Source organism: Hippopotamus amphibius, chromosome 2 (assembly GCF_030028045.1).
Source record: "Hippopotamus amphibius kiboko isolate mHipAmp2 chromosome 2, mHipAmp2.hap2, whole genome shotgun sequence".
In the NCBI taxonomy this organism is placed as follows: domain Eukaryota; kingdom Metazoa; phylum Chordata; class Mammalia; order Artiodactyla; family Hippopotamidae; genus Hippopotamus; species Hippopotamus amphibius.
Genome location: NC_080187.1, coordinates 164,384,124 through 164,403,582, shown reverse-complemented (window position 1 = coordinate 164,403,582; position 19,459 = coordinate 164,384,124). Strand labels below are relative to the sequence as shown.

At 40.8% G+C, this 19,459-nt stretch overlaps 1 protein-coding gene across 2 annotated transcripts in view; it reads left to right on the top strand.

Annotated features, from left to right (window-relative positions):
* The window catches only part of AKAP6 (A-kinase anchoring protein 6), a 551,024-nt gene that overhangs the window by 88,567 nt on the left and 442,998 nt on the right, over positions 1–19,459 (top strand). For both annotated transcript variants that reach the window (XM_057721871.1, XM_057721869.1), the window contains exon 3: positions 9,695–9,906. The gene's annotated coding sequence lies outside the window, so the exon portion shown is untranslated. The remainder of the gene's footprint in view (positions 1–9,694; positions 9,907–19,459) is intronic.

Genomic DNA, 19,459 nt, shown 5'->3' with positions numbered 1-19,459 from the left:
ACTTCCCTCTTAGAACTGCTTTTGCTGCATCCCATAGGTTTTGGGTTGTCAAATTTTCATTGTCATTTGTTTTCTAGGTATTTTTTTAATTTCCTCTTTGATTTCTTCAGTGATCTCTTGGTTATTTAGTAGAGTGTTGTTTAGCCTCCATGTATTTGTATTTTTTACAGTTTTTTTTTCCTGTAATTGATATCTAGTCTTATAGTGTTGTGGTCAGAAAAGATGCTTGGTACAATTTCAGTTTTCTTAAATTTATTGAGGCTTGATTTGTGGCCCAAGATGTGATCTATCCTGGAGAATGCTCTGTGTGCACTTGAGAAGAAAGTGTATTCTGTTGTTTTGGATGAGTATGTCCTATAAATATCAATTAAATCCATCTGGTCTAATGTCTCATTTAAAGCTTGTGTTTCTTTATTCAGTTTCTGTTTGGATGATGTGTCCATTGGTGTAAGTGGGGTGTTAAAGTCCCCTACTATTATTGTGTTACTATTGATTTCCCCTTTTATGACTGTTAGCATTTGCCTTATGTATTGGGGTGCTCCTATGTTGGGTGCATAGATATTTACAATTGTTATATTTTCTTCTTGGATTAAGCTCTTTATCATTATGTAGTGTCCTTCCTTGTTTCTTGTAATAGTCTTTATTTTAAAGTCTATTTTGTCTGATATGAGTATTGCTACCCCAGCTTTCTTTTGATTTCCATTTGCATGGAATTCTTTTTACATCCCCTCACTCCGAGTCTGTATGTGTCCCTAGGTCTGAAGTGTGTCTCTTGTAGACAGCATATATATGGGTCTTGCTTTTGTATCATTCAGCCAGTCTGTGTGTTTCTTTTTTTTTAATAAATTTATTTATTTATTTATTTATTTATTTAATTGGCTGTGTTGGGTCTTTTGCTGAATGCGGGCTTTCTTTTTAGTTATGGTGAGTGGGGGCTACTCTTCGTTGTGGTGCGCGGGCTCCTCATTGCTGTGGCTTCTCTTGTTGTGGAGCACAGGCTCTAGGCACGTGGGCTTCAGTAGTTGCAGCACATGGGCTCAATAGTTGTGGCTCATGGGTTCTAAAGCACACGCTCAGTAGTTGTGGTGCACGGGCTTAGTTGCTCTGCGGCATGTGGGATCTTCCTGGAGCAGGGATTGAACCCATATCCCCTGCATTGGCAGGTGGCTTCTCAACCACTGTGCCACCTAGGAAGCCCCCAGTCTGTGTCTCTTGGTTGGAGCATTTAATCCATTCACATATAAGGTACTTATTGATATGTATGTTCCTATTTCCATTTTCTTAATTGTTTTGGGTTTGTTTTTGTAGGTCTTTTCCTTCTCTTGTGTTTCCTGCCTAGAGAAGTTCCTTTAGCATTTGGTCTGGTGGTGCTGGTAGTAAAGCTGGTCTGGTGGTGCTGATTTCTCTTAGTTTTTGCTTGTTTGTAAAGCTGTTAATTTCTTCCTCAAATCTGAATGAGATCCTTGCTGGGTAAAGTAATCTTGGTTGTAGGTTTCTCCCTTTCATCACTTTAAATATATCCTGCCACTCCCTTCTGGCCTGTAGAGTTTCTGCTGAAAGATCAGCTGTTAGTTTTATGGGGATTCCCTTGCATGTTATTGGTTGCTTTTCCCTTGCTGCTTTTAGTATTTTTTCTTTGTATTTAATTTTTGATTGTTTGATTAATGTGTGTCTCAGTGTGTTTCTCCTTGGGTTTATCCTATATGGTACTCTCTGTGCTTCCTGGACTTGATCAACTATCTCTTTTCCCATGTTAGGGAAGTTTTCCACTATTATCTCTTCAAATATTTTTCTCAGACCCTTTCTTTTTTTCTTTTTCTTCTGGGACCCCTATAATTCGAATGTTGGTATGTTTAATGTTGTCCCAGAGGTCTGTGAGACTGTCCTCAATATTTTTCATTCTTTTTTCTTTATTCTTCTCTGTGCCAGTTATTTCCACCATTCTATCTTCCAGGTAACATATCTATTCTTCTGTCTCAGTTATTCTGCTTTGCATCCCTTCTAGCCTATTTTTAAGTTCAATTATTGTGTTGTTCATCACGGTTTCTTTGCTCTTTAGGTCTTCTAGCTCCATGATAAACATTTCTTTCATTTGCTCCATCTGTGCCTCAATACTATTTCTGAAATCTTGGATCATCTTTACTATCATTATTCTGAATTCTTTTTCAGGTAGATTGCCTATCTTGTCTTCATTTGCCTGGTCTTGTGGGGTTTTACCTTGTTCCTTCATCTGCTGCATCTTTCTCTGTTTTTTCATTTTGTTTAACTTGCTGTGTTTGGGGTCTTCTTTCCTCAGGCTGCAGGGTTGTAGTTCTTCTTAACTCTGTTGTCTATCTCCAATGGGGAGGTTGGTCCAGGGGGCTGTGTATGCTTCTTGGTGGGGGTACTGGTGCCGGTGTTCTTGTGTGTGGAGCTGGATCTTATCCTTCTGATGTACTGTCTGTTGGTGTGTTTGGGTGTGACTGTGAGCTTAGTATGACTATAGGCAGTCTGCTAATGGGTGGAGTTATGTTCCTGTCTTGCTAGTTGTTTGGCTTGAGGTATCCAGCACTGGAGCTAGCTGGCCTTTGGTTGGATTTGGATCTTAGTGTTGAGAATGAGCCCTCTGGTGGGAGAGCACTTGCTGATTAATATTCCATGGGGTTGGGAGTTCTCTGGTGGTCCAATGTCCTGTACTCAGCTCTGCTGCCTTAGAGGCCCAGGTTTGACTCCTGGCTTGGGCACCAAGACCGTGGAAGGTGCATAGCATGGAGAGAAAGGAGGTAGAAGGAGAGAAAAGAAAAACAGAGGGAAAAAAAAAAGGAAGAAAGGGAAAGGACAGACAGATCCCAAGACAGATAGTAAAAGCAACTCTAGTCAGTCAAAATCATGCAAGGAGATGTGCACACTGCACTTGCAAAAAGAAGAAGAGAAAACAAAGAAAAGAGAAAGAGAGATAACAAAGAAAACAAAGAAGGGAATATTCAGACCAATAAACAAACCCACATACAAATATATACAGTAAAAATTAAACTAACAAATACACAAAACCAGGAACAAGTCAAACATACCAGGAGTCCTCCAATACTTCTAGGTAGGTCTCTGCATCTGCTGTGGGGGGTACTGTGGAGAACCCAGACTGTGATCTGGTATTAGTCCTGCGTGTATTTGCCCCCACAGTCCACAGTTGCCCCCTATGTCTACAGCCTCTATTGTAGAAACACTCGTCTATTCAGGTGATCCACAGATGCAGGGTCTATCAAGCCTGTTGTGGGTATTGAATCTGCTCCTCCTGCGGCTGTTTCCCTTTCTCTTCTTTGGTCCTGCAGTCCTCAGGGGTTAGTTTTGGTTTTGCTCCCTTCTTTGCATGTGGGCTGCTTTCAGGGGTCGGTTCCCCGCCCAGGCAAGAGGGGGCAAAAGAGGGTTATTGGGGCTCACTTGCAACTTCAGGTTGGGGGGAGGGAAGGATATGGCAGTCTAATTGAAATTTGTGGGAGTGCTTGCAGCAGCAGAGGTTGGTGTGAGCCTGAAGTGTGCCATGCGTTCTCCCAGAGAAGTGGTTTTGAACGTAGGACCCTTGGTGTTGGCGGGCTGCACCTGTTGCCAGGGGCGTGTGGCCAATGACCTGCCTTACACACAGGACCCTTGGTGGCCACTGCAGCGGTGGCGGCAGGATCTGTGTTTCGATTTAGCAGCGCAGGTTGTGGGTGGTGCTCGCACGGGTGGTCGCACGGCGCTGCTCTGCAGCCTGTGGGTTCGTGGAGTAGCAAGCTCCTCTCAAGCACCCGAAAACAAAGGTCTCCTGCCTCTCCGTCAGGCCCAGGCTTTCCCCCAGATTCCCTCCCAGCTAGCTGTGGCACACTTGACCCCCTGGCTGTTTTCTCACGGCCAGCCCCAGCTCTGTCCCTGGTGTCTGTTCTCCAAAGCCCATGCCTCGGCGCCCAGACCCCACCCGCCGCTGCGGGTGAGCAGACTCGCGTCTCCAGCTGGGGAGTGCTGTTTGGCCTTCCATGTGGGAATCTTTCCGCTCTTTCCTCCGCATACCTGTTGTTGCTCTCTCCTCTGGGGGCTCCAAAGCTCCCCTTGTCTGTCCCCTCCAGTGAGGGGCCTTCCTAGTGTGTGGAAGCTTTTCCGCCTTCACAGCTCCCTCCCAGAGGGGCGCATCTCCTTGGGATTCCTTTGTCTCTTTTTTTCCCTTTTTTCTTTTGTGCTACCCAGTTACATGGGGATTTTCTTGCCTTTTGGGAGGTCTGAGGTCCCCTACCAGCATTATGAAGGTGTTCTGTAGGAGCTTTCCCCCAAGTGGATGTATTTTTGATGTATTTGTGGGGAGAAAGGTGATCTCCACATCTTACTCCTCCACCATCTTCCTGTCCCTCAGTTTGGGAGTTTTTAATTGCATATCTTTAGCTGGCCAGGATTAAGTTTCTGAGTTTGACAAACTCACTTAAAGAAACATTTATTAGGCAATGTACACAGCAAGTGTTTGCTACACAACCTACTCTGCTCTAGAAGACTTAGTCTTTCTCCTGAAAATGCTTGAAGTTGTTTCCATGACAGACATGCATCCAATTAATGGACTATAAGGCAGACCAATATTACAACTCAGAGGAAAAACAAACTGGATACTTGTAATAGGCTGCAACATTGCAGCTTTCTCATTTGTTTCATAGCACCCTAGCAAATGAAGATTACTTTACCAATGGTGTGTAACTCTGTACTTTATACAGAGCTGATTTTTAAGAGTATATTTAGTAAATTGGATTATTCAGTAAAAAAATGTTTGTACCTTGTAAAACAAATTTATTTTATCAGAGCCACTTGTAACTTTGATTTAGTGAACCCTTTAATGTATATATACTGTAGAAATGTTACGTATGAAGGTAAGATATAATTTTTTTTTTTTTTTCCATAGAAGAGGGAATCACTTTTTCTAACTAAAGTTATCCTGGGAAACTCCATCTTCCTAGAATGTATTATGATTATGCTGGGAGAATATGTATAAATGAGGGTTAGTTATTTTAGTCATAATTCTCAGGTAAGGGGAGAAATCTAGTTTAAAGGACTGTGTGGGCTGAATGCTGTGTTAATTAAAAGACTCAGTTGTAAATAACTTGAAACAGATATCATGATCGCTGTTCCTTTTGTCTCTGATGACACATGGTAAATGTTTGTTTGCTGGCTTGCTTTTTAATTTTTGGTCAGATCTTTCTAGTAGCAAACCAATTTTTGTTATTTTAGGCAGCAAAGGAAGGGAAAAAGATTTACACATATAAGCCTTAGTAAAATCTTATAACATTTCAAACTCTGGAGTGATAAGGAGAAAGCTATTAGGAAATTTTTCTTTGCCTGGAATGGAAACAATGTTACTTTAACAAAAAAGACATTAAGAATTAAGAAGGACTTGTTGGGGGTTACTTATGCCTAGGAGTGTGCTAAAGGTTGTAAGGAAATCAAAAGTAGCAAAAGACATTGGTAGTACCCTAAAGAGCTGTCTACTTGAGTAGATAAGATCAAGACCTATGAAAAAATTAAATACTAAAGCAGTAAAGCCCCAGAAATACCAATGCAAAGTTTAAACAGCTCATAAACCCCTATGTCATATGTTGGTCCTGACATATATAGGTATTTCCTTTACTTATATAACACAGCACAACTGGACTTCTACCAGCACATTAAAGCCACTTGGTTTTATGTCAAATGTTTTTGTTTGGAGTTAAATCTAGTGAAGCAGCAAACCATATTAACTCTAAGTCAGGCAAGAGGAAATCTTAAATTCAGAAGACGATAGGGAGAATTTTGTACAGGTTGGGGCCAGTTTATTTCGTGAAAATCACCCCAAGGTTTGCTTCAGACTCCAAATCTAAGTATTCATTCAGGAGCTAATCCATCCTTCCTGGGCTTTTGGAGGCTTTTTGACCTTTGCTGATGGGGATTTTGCCTGGGAAAGGACAGGAATGGGGCTTAGGGTGATTGGAGTGTGTGGTCACTGTCAAGTCTGGGAATGTCCAGGAGAAAAGGTAAATAATGTCTTGCACCTTGCGAGGGTGTCTTGCCAGCTCTGGCCCTGACCCTAGCCTATCCCTGTGAGGGGTCTCATTGTTGAGTCTCATGAATCACTCCAGAGCCCAAGTTTTTTTTTTTTCTTCCAAGTATTCTTCATGCTAATGGTGCCCATTTATGCCTTACAGAGTTTGAAATGTTCTTCAGTGATTGGATCAGTTAGGGCTCTGTTTACTGTGTCTGAAATCCCAAAATTGTACTGGTTGAAGCAGGAAAAGGGACTTTTTGGCTCACATAACCTGCAGAGTCAGAGTAGGGCTGATTTCTGGCTCAAACAGTGTCATCAGAACTTAGTTTCTTTTCTCTCAACTCAGCTCTGCCCTCCCTCTATTGACTTTATTCTTAGACAGATTCTTCACTCATGATGCAAAATGGATGAGCAACTTCAGATTTGACATTCTTTTAAAACCAGGATTTCTTTACAATGTCTCATTGTATCTTATTGGTTTCAGTGGGGTCCCATACCATCTCTGAACTAACTTCTGTATGTCTGGGGCCTGGAACAAGCTGATTGGCTTAAGACTGAGTGGCATTCTGCATTCCTTGGTTGGGTTCCCACCCAAAGCATATAAGTTAGAATGTGGAAGAGGTGATGTCTGAGAGGAAATAAGTAAATCCAAACATCAGGTAGCTACAGTAATAACTGAGCTTATATGTTAATATTATGGTTGCAAATTTTGTTCTGATCACCCATGATTAATAATCTTCAGGCAATAATATCTGTGTGGTTATCTAAAAAAAATAGAAGGGATGGTGTGCATTCGACAACAGTAAGAGCCACAAATAACCACTGTAATTTGGTGTCCAAATATTTTTGGCCACCAAATGTTCTCAGGAAGTATATAGTGTACTGATTAAAACAGCATCTACAGTCAGCATGGCTATATGGTCATGTAGGCCTGTGGTTAGAGTGCTTGAGTATTTGTATATTTTGTGAATGAAGGTCAATTTTGAAGCCAGAATTACAGAACTGGGCATTGTTGGTGAAGGATTAACTAAACTCTTTCTCCTTCTGCATAAGATTTCGACCTTGGTTTAATTCTATGGCTCTGTTCTCCTGGAAACTTGAAAATAATAAAATGTCAACAGTATTGCCAAGTAATATTTCTTAGGGTAAAAATGACCCTTGGTTAGAAAAAATGGCTACCTGGGAGTAGGAGAGTTTCCTTGGTCTAACCCTGACTCTGTTCTCCAAGAGGAGCTGTTTATCCTTTCTGCCCATGGCCCTGGCTGTGTCCTCTGGGAGGACCCCTTGTCCATTACCTTTCCCGACCTTATCTGAAGTGAGTAGTGAGGGGTAAGCCCTCTTGGGTAGCTGTGCAGAATTTGTAAGCCATTTCCTAACCATCTTTTCCATAATCTTACCTACAGGCAAGAACTAAAGAGCCTTCCCTGATTGGGGTGAGTGGGCTGTTAATGACAATATTAGCAAGGTTTGATGTTTCTGTGATGCTTCTGGTTTCCAAATGCTTTCATAAACATTAGTACATGCAATCCTCAAAACAACACCACAAGTTGAAGATTTGGGGGCAGTGAGAAAGGCCACTGGGAAGTTCAAGGTGAATTACTATAGGCCCATTCACAAGGCAAGGGAACACTTCATGACTTGCTTCTGCTTTACGGGTCTGCTTTTTAAGCCAATCCAGGCTATTTTGGGGACCAGTAATTCAGCCACTTCAGGTTGTTAAAAGTCTGACTTGGCCTCAGATTTGATGAGAGATCCATCTCTTCCCACCAAACCAATGACTTGTTTCTGGAAAGGAAACTCATACTGAGAAGCCATATTCAAGTCTGGAACACCTGATCCCACCCTTTTCTCTCCCTTTTATAGAACCATGGATTTCAGCTATGGAAAGGCTGATAATATTGTTATAGACCCATGACTTTCACTCCATCTTCCCCAGTGGCTGAGGGTTTCATCAGAGTGCCTTCAAAGGTCAGATGGTAGCAGATGAGGTGGGGGATGGGGTTGAGAAGAGCTCATCAACTTTGGCTCTGGGCTTCTTAACGCCTCTCAACCAGGGCAGCCCAGCTTTGGTCTGTATCATTAGAAGAAACAGTTCTACTACTAACAACAACAACAAAAAATTGAAAGCCATGGTTATTAGCTAAAGCCATCATCTCTGCAGATGAAAAACTTGAGGCCCAGAGAGGTTAATTGATTGAGCTGATGTTGCACAGATGCTCACTGGAGGAACTGGCTTGGGTTTCCTGAGTCCCAAATCACTGTTCTTTGCCTGTTACTTCCCTTAGTGTGGCATGTGGTCTGAGATAAAGGGTGAGAGTCAGGCTCTGCCTATGACTGACAGCATGGATGACTTGGGCAGGCAGCTTCATGTCTTGCTCTTGGCCTCCCAATTCTTCATCAGGTGAAGCAAGAACAATCCTGGCTTTCCATCAGGGAGGGGATGCTCTGTGCATGGCTGATGGTGCTCCCTGCTAGCATCTTGGCACCTTTCAGGCATTTTATGAGCCCCCGTTTACCAGGCCACTGCCTGCATTCCTTCTGCTGTTTCATCCCTCCATCCCCCATGCTTCTGGTTAACAATGCCATTTAAAATCTCAAGTAGGAGGGGACAACGTAATTGTCTTATTAGATTTTGGGGTTTTAGAATGTTGTCAGAAATGTGTAGATAGAGTGGATGTAGGTCAGCTTGATTCTCTCTCTGTCCATGGTCTGAGAGTATGAAATATGCAAGAGATGGCTGCTTTTTCCATGTCTCCTACTCCCTAGTTCGCATCACATAATGTTTATTTCTGCTCAGGAATGGAAAGAAATGATTGTTTTAGATTTGCTTTTCTTTTACGCACTAGAGAAATACCTCACTGTGTCTTATTTAAATGTGTCTTTCACGTGGTTCCAGCATTTGTGGGGGGATTGGTAATTTCTTCCTGTGTGTCTTATTGCCCCATAGAGAGGAAAACAGAACCCCAATGTTTGGAATGCCAATGATTTAGGAAGTTTCTAGCATGGCTGCCATTTGTTCCAATTACCAGTTGGTCCCAGAAAAGACTCTCCTGCATTTGGCTCTGAGTGGTAGGCATTCTCTGCAGGTCAAGGGAAGGGGCCCTAGAAGTTGAAGGTGGTGTGGTGTGCCCCCTAGATTCTGAACCCCTCCTTCCACATGCCTATCCGATGCTCAGGTGAGAGCTGCGGCTAGTCTGCATGAGAACGTTCTGTGGGTTGGTGTCCATCAGTGGAAATGATTAGGACAGACTTCGTTGGTAGGGGTTTTTCCATATTCTGAGAATTAAAGCCTGTTTATTTTAGAATTAAAGTCACTTTCTCAGCTGTTTATATTCCATTAAAATTTTTTTTTCCTGTTCCTTGCTTTGTTCTTTTGGTCTTTGACAAATGAGAAAAATCCTTTTTAATAACTTTTATAAAAGGCAATTGTAATGCTGTCCAGAGAGGAAAAAGTAATCAAATTGCCTAACAGAGAAACATTGTCCATTTGAGTTTTTATTTGTTTAGCACTAAATCTCATTCCCCCTCCCCCTTTTCTAAATGTGTAACAACAAAGTAGGAGGTAATTTTTTTTATTTTTTCCAAAATGATTTCAGGGAAATCCCTTTTAAACCTATGGATTTTAGCCCAATGAGGGATCCTCTTCCTTTGGTCTAAATTTTGCATATCGTCTGTTTCTTACAGGGCTTCCGTATTGTCTCAGGCTCCACTGGAAATGCAGCAAGGATTCCTAGCACATCCCAGTTGCCATGGCAACAGCAGTCTTTCCCATAATGAGCTGCATCATCTGAACTGATGTCACAGCATCATGCAGCAGGTCAAACAAGGCATCTCCTAGTATTGCATCCTACAGATGTGCTGTAAACATCAAAAGAAGACGGTGGGAGCAGGAGATGGTGAGTGTTAAATGTCCGGGCCTTAATTGCACGGCTGTTTTCTTGGTTAGTCGGTGTCTGCTAAGGCGGTGATGGGGGGATGTTGTCTGCTTAAAATGTACTAGGGAAAGAAGAGCTGTTTTACCTAAATCTGTTTTCAGGCTGCTGGGTTAAGACAAAGGCCTGTAAGAGTCATAGAGGAATCAAAATATGTGGAATTATTCTTGTTCTATCTCTGCCTGTTATTTTTAGTGTTCTCATGGAATTTTTCATAAACATAAGATATTTTTCTATTGCAAAACCCCAAATAGGCTCTAAATTGAGCAGTTCACAGTATTTAAAGATTATAAAGATATCTATTTCTTTTTATGGGGAGAGCTCATTGGTCCCCTATTTGTTCTTGTGATTTATGAAATATTAAGTGATTTACAGTATGAAATTCAGTATTTACCTTGTTTGGGTTTCAGTTTCTTTATGGCAAGAAACGAATGCTGAATAAGCATTTGACATAACCCTGATGTGAAGGGGGATCTCTTGCATGTTCAAGATGAATTTATTAAAAACATAGAGACCCAAACAAAATGAAATTACTCGAGCCTGTTGATTTATATGGTGGTCCTTCAACGCATGTCCTTCATAGTTAGTTGAAAGACTGCCACAATATTTTTTATCTCTAGCTAGTCCTCAAAATAGCTGGAGTTATTTGCACGCTGACTTATAACAAGTCTCCTCTCTGCGGCAGTTGCAGTGAAGGGTAACCCTGTGGAGAGCCTCTGGAAGTGGCAGTGGTGTTGCTGTCTCTTGCTTAACTTTAACCAGAATCTGCTAAGATGAATAAATAACAGAGTCCTCAGTGACTGTGGCAAATACAGATCTCTGGGCTCAGTCATGACCTCAGCTCAATGCTGAAACTCTATGTAAACATGTATGGTGCTTATTTCAACTCCTAGCTCTGTCTTTAGGCCTCTTCGTTATTTTATTTTATTTTTTTTTTGCTTCTAAAAAATATAACCCGACATTGTCAGATAACGAGCAGTGAGTTGCCTTTTGTTTTGGGAAATGGATTTCCCCGGTGCAGCTGATTGCTACTAAGGGAGAGAAAGGAGGAGGCACATGTCAGTTCAGTTGATCAATATGTCCACTTGGAATCAGGGAGTGGTCTTTTGGCTCAGTGCTGACAAGCTGATAGTTTTCATTTGAAAAGTCATACAGGAATGAATGGCAATCCTTGAGTTCCTCTTCTTTTAGGCTGTTTATTGAGCCTAACAGAGATGCATCACAGAAAGCAGGAAAAGCAATACCTCTTGCCAGCTTGGAGTGATTTTTTTTTTTTTTTTTGCACAGAGTCAAACATATTGGTCCCATTAGGCACTAGCTGGAATGAAAGACCTTGGGTTTTAATTAGTTTGTTTATACACATTACACACATGCTGCTCTTGATCCTTTAAGTTCATGTGCCTGACACCCAGCTATATGGGATGGGAGAGGTCAGCTCAGCCTGGCTTTATCGCAAGCATTTAGGAGCATGGTTGTTCACTGCCTGCTTTTTTATGTCGTATAACGTGAACAGAAAGCTCTGCTGGGACTTCTGGGTGTGAACACAGCTAAGTCAGAAGCTCTAAGGTGACAGGGAGGAGTGCTAGATGGTCATGGGGGAGGGGAAGTGCGTCTAGTGACTGGATTATGGATCTGGATAAAATCACTCAGTGGCCATTGGAATTCATATAAAGTATTATTTCCAAGGAAAAGCAATGAAGAAAGACTTATTTGCTATAAATTCCTAGCAATATAAATTGTTAGGAATAAAAATAACCAAAGGGAGCATTTTAACCAGGTTCCTATTTGCTTAATTTTTGTTTCTTTTGTCTAATAGTGCTCTCAGCTGCTTCATCATGGGTGATTTGTACAATTACTGGAAGTCGCAGAAGCCAGATTCCTTAAGGGCAATGTTAGAAAAAGTGGAGTCATGCTTTGAGGGTGGGGAAGGCGCTGGTGGGTGTGGGCTGACGCAGTTATCTGGTGGAATAGCCTTTTAGCTTAGAGGAGCCTGTGATCTCTCCTCGCCTCTGCAAATGTTCAAAATGCAGTTGCAGTTCCCCAACTTTATGCTTTTGTGCTCTTTTTGCTCTAGGAGAACAAAGCCCTAGTAATGGGAGCTGTCATCCTGGGTGCTAGGTTTATTTGCAGAGGGCTACAGCCTGTGCTGCTCTCTGATGAGCTGTGTGTCTTAATTACTGGCTAAGGCTGTTTCAGTTGTCTTAGTTTAATATATCCCCAAGGGGTGGATGGGGTGTGGGGCACGGGGGGGAGGGAGAGATTGCTCTATGGCTGCGTTTTGTGGCGTTTCACTGAAACTTTCTAGAATTTAGAGAATTTTGTTTCACAGTGATAAGTGAAAGATCATTAAGATCATATTTATTGTGTGGCCAAGTTTAGACCATGGAAGCCTCACAAGAAACTAACTTCCTCCATGCTTTTGGTTATGGCTTTCTTCACTGAATTACAAAGTTACAAAGAAGTTAATTCGTGGATAACTAGGCCATGTGGGGTGATAAAAAGAAAAATCATAATAACAACCACAGCTCTTATTTATTTAGTTCTTATTATGTATTGGCACTGGACTAAACATTGTATATAACTTATTCAGCCTGTATAATGACATTATGAGATAGAGTAACAATCTCATTTTATAGGATTAGGTTATTATTATTTACATTTTACAGAAACCAAGTCTTAGCCAGGTTACCAAATTTGGCTAAGGTCATATATTTAATGAGTGATAGGACCAGGATTCCAAATCAATGTGGTTTGACTGTGATGCTCACCTGCTTACCCATAGTCATCTTAGTTTTAGGACATCTTAACTGTGTATACCGTAAGAGCAGTCATCTTTATCAAACTCACCCCCCCCCCCATTCTATTGGAAAATCAGATTTCACACGTAGGATGAAATCTCATTTGCAACACTAAGATCAGTTATACTGCAGGGATGAGCATGAATCTTGGTCAGATCCTACTCTGATCATAGAGATAAAAGTAATGCAGAATTGATGTGCAGACCTTTGGCCAGTATCTTTCTAGCAGGATCTGCGTATGAATGAGTGTGGGCATGATGGAGTTGTACTAAAAGCAGGTCTTATCTGAGTCAGTAATGATTCAAGTTTGTTGTACCTGTCTTCTCAGCTACACATATAGCGCTCTGCTAACTTTAAGACATTTGAATTCCTTGCCAACACCAGGCAAGGAGTAGAAGAGTAAACTTCTCTTACAGCCAGGAAGGTGTAATCTATCTCGTGGGTTAAGAAGATAAAAGAGAGTTATTTTGCTGAATGTTATCAGTGGCTGAATCTAACTGCTGCCTATCTCTGACAAAGTACAGGACTGATGGTCTTGTGCAGCATCCTGGAAGCCTTGTGTTTGAGGAGAGCTGCTACAGTCATCTCTGCATCATCTTGCCCATCCCCAGCTATCCACGCCCAGTGTCATTATTGGGCTGTAGGGGCTGTTCTTTGTTTGACTGTGGGGCTAATGCACACACTGACAGCACATTGTTATTGATTCCGGTATGGTGAATACTTGGAAATATTATTCCACAGAGCTCATTAGCCGTTTCTAGGTTCTGGGAAGAAGTTAATGTTTTTCCAGCCTGTTTCAAGGAGGCCCAAGCTTGTGTCTGCATGAGCTACAGGAATCAGAGGCTGACCAGAAAGCAACAGAGTTGCTGGGTGCAGTGACTAGAGGAGTTAGGTTCTATTTAGGGAATAAAAAAGCCAGAGGAATTTAGGGCAGTTGGTAGTCCTGTTAACATATCTCAGATTTCCTTCTATTTCCAATCCTAGAATCAGGGAATGATAACTTGTTTTGATCCTTTGTGTTCAATTCAATTTAACAACTACTTATTGAGTATCTACCATGCGCCAGTCAATGTCTTTGAGCATAGCAGTGGAACAACACAGGTGCAGATCTCTTCCCCCGCTGCATTCTAGTGGCAGGGGTGGGGGTGGGAAGATAAAATAAACAGGTACATTTATAGTGGAATAATTTCTTCTCTTTGATACTGTAATTCTATTTCTATTTCTTTTTACTTCTTTTCCAGAGATACATCCATTATCTCTGCACATGTGCATATATGGTCTATGTGTGGAGGTAAAATTGTTGCATTGAATAATAACTTTGGTTTTCTTCTTCTTCTTTTATGTAACATTCATTTTTATTTAACAGCTACCTTCTTTAGATATGCATGGAAAAGAGGTTCACAGCAAGCAACAAATAGGTGGGGGAAAACGGTTGAATATCTAGAATTTTTTTATATCAAACTTTCAATATACATTTAAAAAAATCATTTTGTTCCAGTCAGCAAATAAAAATAAACTGTGGGCAAATCAGACTAGGAAAGAGAAAACGCAATGTTCAATGAAAATGAAAAAAAGGGGGGGTGGTGTCAACTAGCAAAATAGTTCAATCCAAACCTTTTAAAGGTCCTTGAGTTGTTTTCATTTCTGTACCTTGACAGGCTTAAGCCCTGTGGTGTTTGCTTGATTTCCATGGAGTGTCTCCACCACTTTGGCTTTGGTAGAGGCAAATAGCTTTGGTTTTTTCCTTCTTGAGTTCGGATTAGAATCTTGCTGGGTGTGAACAAAGCCATTATGGAGATTAGCATTTTGTTGGTATTGAGCTATTCTGAAAAGTATAATTGTAATTAAACAAAAAGTACATGTCTATCTCAATTGACATAAACCTGACCTATGGAAATATGAAGTGTATGTGACAGATCAGTTTCAGGAGTTTTTGGGTTTTTTTTTTTTTTTTTTGCATTTTTGTGAAAGATACTTCGCATCTTTAAAAACTCTCCAGTGAGCCCTCTGAGTGGAATGTTCCAGTCAGCATGCTGGTGGAGGCATGTGCCAGTCACCTCCAGCTACAAGCGGCCTGTTCATTTACCCTTGTATGCCTTAGAAACATCACTTTAAATGGGAAGCATTTGTCTAAACAATCATATTAACCAATGTATTCAAAACTATGACTGTATTTTCATAAATTTTCATGAGATTGTTCATGTTCATGCATGTGTGAAAGATATCTGCCTTGTGACTGTCACCTGCAGATTGACTGTTCCTCCTTGGTGGCGATTGCACATACCCAACTCTATAGGTGGGTCATGAGTGGGAAGGCTTTTCAGGGGATTATCACTTTTTATAGGACTTTGGCTATAGCAACAGATTTTTAGGTATTTTGAATTAATAAGGCTGAAGACTTCTCCACAAGCACATACCTGTCAATAGCTGAATCCCCCAGTTGGTGTTAACACTTGGTGAAGACAAGGACTTCCCTGGTGGTCCAGTGGTTAAGAATCCGCCTTCCAATGCAAGGGATGCAGGTTCAATCCCTGGTTGGGGAACCAAGATCCCACATGCAACTAAGCCCATGCGCTGCAACTACTGAGCATATGAGCCACAACTGGAGAGCCCACGTGCCGCAACTACAGAGCCTATGCGCTCTGGAGCCCATGCGCCACAACTAGAAAGAAGCCTGCCTGCCACAGTGAAGAGCCCATGTGCTGCAATGAAAGATCCTGTGTACTTGCGGTAAGACCTGTTGCAGCCAAAAAAAAAAGAGAGAGACTTGGTGAAGACAAAGGGGAGACTTTGTTTTGCTTGTAAGTCCAGCCATGTTTTTCCCTATTCTTTAGCTATAGGACATGCTCCAAACTCTTCCAGCTATCTTGCAACTGTTTGCTTTGAGTCACAAGAGGAAATGTAAAGAGAATATAGAACCTTTGGAACAGGATCTCAAACTTGGTGATTCCTGAGCTTGTTTTGTATAGCAGCAGGGCAGGCTTCATGGGCTGGCAACATGTGCTGCAGCATAGGGCCCTACTCTGGAGGGGTCCACACTTGGTTTAATGCTCTGCTGTTGCCAGCTCGTAATTCCTAATAATTTTTGAGCAAGGGGTTCTGCATTTTTATTTTACACTGGACCCTGCAAGTTAAATAGCCAGTTCTGTTTGGCCCTTTTGATATAAAAAATTGACACACAAAGCTTCTCTTTAAGAATTAGATGATGTGGCTCACTTGGCAAGAGTTGACTGCCCTAGATGGAGCAGTATTCTCCAATTCATTATGGTCTCCCCCTTCTCCCAGCCATTTACCCCCACTGCTACTGCCTGAGCCCTGCGGGTATTTGATTTTGAGACTTCTATTCTGGAATAATTCAAATAGCAGTTGTAGAGCTTAAAAAAACAGAGGGACCATTGTCAAACAACCCAGAGCAAAGATGCCATGCATGGTAATTTAGAAGCATCCATGATAATTCAGCACCATGCACAGTAATTCAGTGGCATTTCTTTTATAGGCAGTGGGGGACATATTACATTATACCTGAAGATATTTGATAGGTCAGGTTTATTTGTCACCACCACTGTTTTCAGGGGAGAAATCAAATGTTCTTTGCAAATCAAGCTAATTAACCATCCTATTGGCCCATTGTTTATATTAATTTTCCCACACTTTGTTTACTACTTGATTACTTTTGTCACCTGGTTTGTTTAACTCTCATTTAAATTACACAACATTTTTATGCTGGCTGGGTATTTTTTTAGCTTTTTTTTTTTTTTTTTTTCTATTTTCTCTTTCCAGGAGGCTGTGGGCCTATAATTTGAGGTTATATTACTGTAGGAGGAGTTCATTTTTTTTTAATTAAAAAGGGAATTACAGCCACTATTTATAATGAATCCTTCTCCAGCAAAGCAGTTCCAGCCATGCTAATGTTCATAAGTCCAGATCTGCCATTACTATTTGTAATAATGAGATGCTGGTGTCAGACTCCTGGACCTTACAGTAGGTGAAGCATTCTCATGCATCATGTTACAGTGAGAAGATGCTCTATTAATCTATAGATGTGCAGAGAAATGTTAGAGAATTAACATGAATGATGGTACTTGCTGCATTTTTTGGGGGGGGGGGAGCTATGTGACGGTAAACAAGGACCTGATAAATCCATGAGGGGCTTTTTTCATGTCTTAGAGATGGAATCTTCTCTAAGGATCAAGCCCCAAGGACTCAGAGCCTTACTCTGTACCCTGTAACAATCCTCATTAATGCCCACCATGTCCACCATTGTACAAGCTGTAAAGCCAGCTGTTTCAGATAATCTCACCGGCAATCAACAATCAACAGATGTGTCACATGTCTAGGAGCACATGTCTGCAAGATCATGTGCTGAAGTATATTACTTGGAAGTATATTACTTGGAGAGTTTGTCATAGATTTAACACTGTGTTGTCTGGACTCTGCTTAATAGGCAGCTCTGATTAGTTCTTCCCTTGCTCTAGAGGTCCTTTGAGATAGGGCTCCAGGCATATCTGGGGCTGCCATCTTATCTATTCTTTTCATTCAATTCCTTGATTTAAATGTGTTTTCTTAAATAACTCATTACTTTTTCCGGTCCATCCAGCATCTTTGTTTCCCACCCCCTCTCAGCTTTTTCAGTTTTTTGTACTCATCCTTTGATTCTACCCCACCAGTCTCCTATCTCTGTAACCTTCTGGGATAGCTGTGAACCCACCATAATCCTCCCCACCAGCAGCCCCCCCTGACCCGCATCTTCTCTGCTACTGTTTATTCCCATTATATTAGCATAAAAATAGCCCGTCTAAAACCAAATGACACCTCAGCTCCCCTTGTGAAGTAATCTGCTTACATTTAGGTTTAAATAGTTAATTCAGATATTGCACTGTATTTAACCTGTTTTTTGTTTTTGTGTGAATTATAAAGCAAGTGGGTCTGAAACGCATATTAGTCACACTCTTGCAGGCAGCCTATGTGGGACATCAACTAGAAATTACCAAAATAGCAGGGCTTAGTGTGGTAGAAGACTATATGCAAAATGAAAACAGGTGTACAAATGTAGTTAAAATTTTTTGTCTTTTAGTGTTATTATTACATTGCATTTTCAATTAAAAATAAATTAAAAAGGGGGGAGGGGATGGTGAGAAAGTAGGCATCACAGCAGGCCTCCAGAGAGACACGCATTTCTTCAGCCTTGGCTAGGAGTGGCACGCAGCTTCTGGAACATTGAGAATACCTGTCTCAGAAGAGCAGCTGCTTGAAGAGAAAGGACAGGCCTGAAAATAAAGGTAAAAATTAAAAACAACCACAAAACAGGCTTGATTGCTCAGAGAACTAATAAAGAATCAGATTGGTGAGTTAAAATATTATGGTTTTCACTAGTTTAGTATTAAATAATAGATAACATGATTTTTAAACATTTGAATTTTGACTAAACTGAAAATGAATAAGTTAAGAGGCAGAGGACCAAGAAAAAGGTAACATAACCAGCTTAAGAAGAGACATGTTTCACCATGTTGTTTTTTACTTACAGAGTTTTTCCTTTTTGTTTTTGCTCAGGTTAGTACTATTAGGTTTATTTGTTGTGAAGGTGAATAAACCCATATATTTTGTTCTAATTAAAAAAAAAAATATTCTTTAAGAAAATAACAAAAATCTTGGTCTCTGGCATGATGTTTTTTCCAGGTTCTTAGATGCTAAATCTTAGCACCATCCTTTTGTAAACAGTACTTATGCTTAATACCCAAACACGAAGTAGTAAAATGAATGTTGTAAAAACCAGTTTGAGGAAAAAACAAAATGCTCCTTTTCAAAGATACTCTACAGCCTCAAATGGTGGTGGAAAGGCCACATTACAAAACTTAAAGTGAATTTTTACAATAGCTTGTACCAAATGAGAAATTTCTATTCTGGATTTTGGAATCCTAAAATCCAACAATTTACACATATGTATGTAGACTGATATTCCCTGTGCAAGAGATTAGTGGTGGGGGAGGTGGACAGGGGTGGGTGGTCCCAAGAAGGGATCTGTAACTGTGTTTCCTTTCTTGACTCACTCCATCTCCTGACACCCTAAACCTAAAGGGTAAACAAGAGCAGAGCCTGGCAGGGTGGGTTTTGGAGCCAGGCATATTTACCTTTGAATCTTAGCTCTAACATAAGATGACAAGATCTGTGATTTTGAGTTTCTAGAGTGTCATTTTCTCCATATGTAAAATGAGAATATCCATTTTACAGAATGACATGAAGTAAGTATTTTTATGTAACGTTACTAGCACAGAGCAGGCGTTTGATAAATAAAAGGTATAATTATTTCACTTCACAGTAGTGAGGTAAGATTATTACTCCCCCAAGAAGAAGTTTAATTTTTCAACTCCAATCCTGAAACCAGTGAAATAATTTTCAGAGCTTTTATTAATGGAAGGAAAACCCCTTTAATATATTTTAAATGCTTATACTGTGCTGGGCACATATATTGTCTCACATAATTTGTTTTTCCTGCTTAATTTTTCTCCATGGCATTTATCACCATCTACAAACTGTACATTTTACTATATTGTTTATCTCCCCTTAGAACAAAGCACGAGGGCAGATTTTTGTCTATTTCGTTCATTGATGTTTCTTTAGCTCCTAGAATAGTGCGTGGCATGTGGTGGTGCTCAGTAAATTCTTGTTGCACGAATGAATGAATCCACATAACCCTTTGAGAGAGGCAACTTGATTGTATT